The sequence below is a fragment of the Nannospalax galili genome, unplaced genomic scaffold (genome assembly GCF_000622305.1).
Source record: "Nannospalax galili isolate Female #2095 unplaced genomic scaffold, S.galili_v1.0 scaffold255, whole genome shotgun sequence".
NCBI lineage: Eukaryota > Metazoa > Chordata > Mammalia > Rodentia > Spalacidae > Nannospalax > Nannospalax galili.
The window spans coordinates 318,942-323,124 of record NW_008338999.1 but is presented as its reverse complement, the minus strand read 5'-3'; the positions used below and the strand labels follow the sequence as shown (position 1 = coordinate 323,124).

Sequence of the window (4,183 nt, the reverse complement as noted above, 5' to 3'; positions counted from 1 at the left end):
TCCTCAAGTGTTTCTCAGCTTCACTTTCCCAAGTGTAAAAAGGAGGATGCTAACTGGACCTGCCATGTGAAATGCACCACTGTAAATGGATGCACCAATTATTACTTACTTGCCTATTTTCATGCTGTGCACCTGACATAGAAATCTCACCCTGAACTTTAGCACTTGTCACTCACTTCCATACAGAATACAGTTGCTCTCAGGTGCTTCTCACTTACAGTTCACAGGTAGGTGCTTCACCAAACCTCATTCCCCAGGATGGCCTGGAAAATCCTCTCACACCTCTTCTACTCCCTCTCCTCATTCAACAGATTATTCCTACTATGAATAAAATATTTTTGTGGTCTTTTTTGCATTTATGGAACAATTTTATGTAAAGCTTTTAGAATTTTAAAGTTATACAAATATAACACTACACACTTCCATCTCAGAAAGAAAGAAGAGAGAAAGAAAGAAAGAAAGAAAGAAAGAAAGAAAGAAGAAAAAAAGAAAGATAATAAACTACTTTATACTAAAGCTAATGTTTTTTATGGGTCTTTGGGCCTAGTTGGAAGCAAAATGTTTTCCAGTCACAAATAACACGATCTTTTGAGGTTCTTTCTGAGATATGAAAAGCAAGCTAAATGACAAAATAACGAGTTCTAATCTCACATGATTTGCAAGTAATGCTTCCAGGCTTTGTTGACAGACCTGAGATGGCATATGGCTGATATTTCAACAAAAAAGAGTATAGTGGTCTATATTTCTTTGTATCTTAATTTTTTGGATTTATTTATGCTGGTTTCTCATTTGTTTTAGGAATCCAATAATAAGGCCCTTGATTAGACATAATTTTTATTGTGACTTTGAAGACATATTATTATTAATTATTTGTGACAGGGTCTTGCTAGATATCCCTGGCTAACATGGAACTTGCTATATATATCAGGTTGGCCTCAAATTCCTGCCTTTGCCTCCCAAATGCTGGGTTTGCAAGTGTGTGCCATCATGCCCAGCTTACTGAAAGCATTTTAATATAACATCTTCCTAACCCTATTTTGAGACTATGTTAGATACATAGACAGGTTGTAAAGACAGTACAGAGAATTCTTGCACCCCGTTCACCTGACTTCTGCTGATGTTACCATTGTACGAGCTGTGGAATGTTTATCAAGCTGAAGTCAGCTTTGGCATAGCACAGTAACTGAACCACATGCTATTTGAATGTTCCAGTTTTTCCACTTGTGTTTGTCTTTTTGTTTTGACTCCAGAATTCAGTGGAATACCACACTGCATTTGGTCATTATGATGGCTGTTCTCTGCCAATATGTAAGTATTTCTCAGGCTTTCTTTGTTTTCCATTAACTTGACACCTTTTTGTTTTATTTTCTGAGACAGGGTCTCTCTATAGTCACAGCTGGCCTGGAATTCATTTGACATTTTTGAAAAGTGCTAGTCAGATATTTTATAGAAAATGTCTGTTTGGGTTTATGTGATATTTTCTTATGACTTAACTGAGGTTATGGAATTTTTCGAATACCACAGAGGGGAAGCAGCCTTCTTTTTTTCTTTTTTCTTTTTCTTTTTTTTTTTTTTTTTTTTTTTGAGACAGGGTCTCCCTGTAGCCCCAGCTGTCCTGGAACTCACTATGTAGACGACCAGGCTGGCCTTGAACTCACAGAGATCCACCTGTCTTTGCCCCCCAAGTGCTGGGATTAAAGGCGTGTGGCACTATACAGGACCTGGAAGTAGCCTTCTTATTGTGTCTTGTCAGTGCAGCATAATAACAATATGTACCCTTCAAGTTATTACTGGAAACGCTAGCCTCAATTGCTTGGGTAAAGTGGTGTCTGCTAGATTTCTTAGCATAAAATTACATTTTTTTTCCTTTTCATATTCTATTCATTAGAGATGAGTTACTAAGTTTAGTTAACATTCAAGGTCTGGGTCGTGTTGTAGATAGGAAAGTGTCATACCAGAAAGTTCTTGTTGAATACTTGTTCCCCAGATAGTGGTGTTATTAAGAGGTGATGGATTATAAGAGTTATAACTTCATCAGTGGGTGAATTTGTTGATGAGTTCATAGCTCATAGAGGACGTGGGTCCATGGAGGTGTACCTTTGAAGGACATATTTTTCTTTCTGGGCCTTTCCTCATTGGCTGTCTCTTGCTTTCCATGAAGTGAGCAGCTTTCTTCCACCATGCCCTTCCACCATATTTCTGCCTTGCCATAGGCCTCAAAGCAATGGAACCAGATAATCATGGACTTCAATTTTCAAAACTATGAGCCAAGAAGTTATGGTTCCCTCCTGTGATCCTGGAGCTGTGGCCCCCTCCTATGAGATGGAGCTGTGGTCCCCTCCCATGAACCTGTGGTCCCCAACCATGAACCATGGTGGTGAGCAGATGGTGGAGGAGATTGGAGGACAGAGGACTTCTTGATGTGATCAGCACATTTAACATTCTTTGTTGGCTGCATTCCCCACAAACCCCTCCTCTGAGATACCAGGCTGTGCACAGCAGTGACTCTGCCCCTATGTTGGGCTTATCCTGGGGTTGGGGAGGTTTCTGCCATTTACAGATTCTAAAGAAATCTAGCAGATACCACTTTACCCAAGCAATCGAGGCTAGCGTTTCTAGTAATAACCTGAAGGTTATTATGCTGCACTGACAAGACAATAAGAAGGTTACATCCAGGTCCTGCATAGTGGCACATGCCTTCAATCCCATGTAAGTTGTTGTTTGCAGGTGTTCTCTTAGGGTGACAGAAGATGACAAACAAAACTGGCCTTCCCAAGGGAAGGGCTATCAGAGAATGTATTAAAGTCAGCAAAACATTTACTAACCACTTTGAGGTAATACAACTATTCTTTTCCTTGCTAAAGTTTCACCCACTAATTTTAACAGTCAGTCTTGAGTCTTGTCCACAATAATTATAACTAAGCTATTCAAATGGTTGTTTCTATTACCCTCATCCATTCTACATTTATTTTTATTTTATTTTATTTATTTATTTATTGGTCTTTTTGAGACGGTCTCCCTATAGCCCCAGCTGTCCTGGAACTCACTATGTAGAACAGGCTGGCCTTGAACTCACAGAGATCCACCTGACTCTGCCTCCCAAGTGCTGGGATTAAAGGCTTGCACCACCATACCCTGGCAATTTATTTATTTTTTTAAGAGATAACAACTTCATTTACATTTACTTAGGATAAGATCTGGTCCACAATGCTTAAAATCAATTCTAGCCACCAGCCATCTGACACATTCTCCCAAGTTCCTCTATAATTTCCAATACTAAATTTCTCTTCATGGCTACAAACCTTGAATTTAATTGTTTGGAATGAATTAATGTGAATGATTTGTGATGTTTTCCAACAACATGTATTGAATGAAGAAGATACATGATTATAAGGCACTGCACCTGCTATGAACGTCCTTTAAAACACACTACCAACTGGCATAAAAAAGGCCAATTACTGAGTAGCAATGACATTGGTAAAGGGTGTTAATATTTCTGGTCAAGAAAGACTTATCTGGGACTGGAGAGATAGCTCAGCAGTTAAGAGCACCGTCTGCTCTTGCAGAGGACCTGGGGTCTATTCTCAGAATTCACATGGTGACTACCAACCATCTATGACTCCAGTTGCATCGCAAGGGTGCACTTACATATATGCAGGCAATACACTCATACACATAAAATAAAAATGATACATAAAATATTAAAAAAGTCAGAACTAAGCAGGTGCTTTGTACTAAAGGGAAATGAATCAGACTTTTAACAAAACATCTTCTAGGAGTGTATACTTTCAATTTAAAAGGGCCAGAAACATGTTAATGTTCTCCATTTGGATTTAATTTTTTCCTGGGTTTTTAAAATTTAATAACCACATGATTAGAAGAAGCATTTCATTTCAGCTTTAACATGTTAAATAACAATTTCCAGAGCAAAGATATATCTCTTTCAAAAGTGGCTGTGAATTTTTAGGTTCACAGTTGAATTAGTACAGTTAAGATGTACAATATTGAACTGAGTATAAACCCTGTAAGACATAAAAATTGAATGATTCTTTAACCTTTAAAAAGATCTCCATTTCATGGAACTAGAAACTTTTATACTAAGTGAAGTAACACAATCTCAGAAAAAAAATCGACACATGTTCTCCCTCATATGTGGATCCTAGGATCAGACTGTGATAAATAT

At 38.1% G+C, this 4,183-nt stretch overlaps 1 long non-coding RNA gene across 1 annotated transcript in view; it reads left to right on the top strand.

The window, feature by feature from the left end:
- The first annotated feature begins 1,233 nt into the window (after positions 1-1,233).
- Positions 1,234-4,183, top strand: part of LOC115070496 — a 28,118-nt gene continuing 25,168 nt past the window's right edge. Inside the window, exon 1 of the long non-coding RNA XR_003849649.1 lies at positions 1,234-1,308. This is a non-coding gene — a long non-coding RNA (uncharacterized LOC115070496). The remainder of the gene's footprint in view (positions 1,309-4,183) is intronic.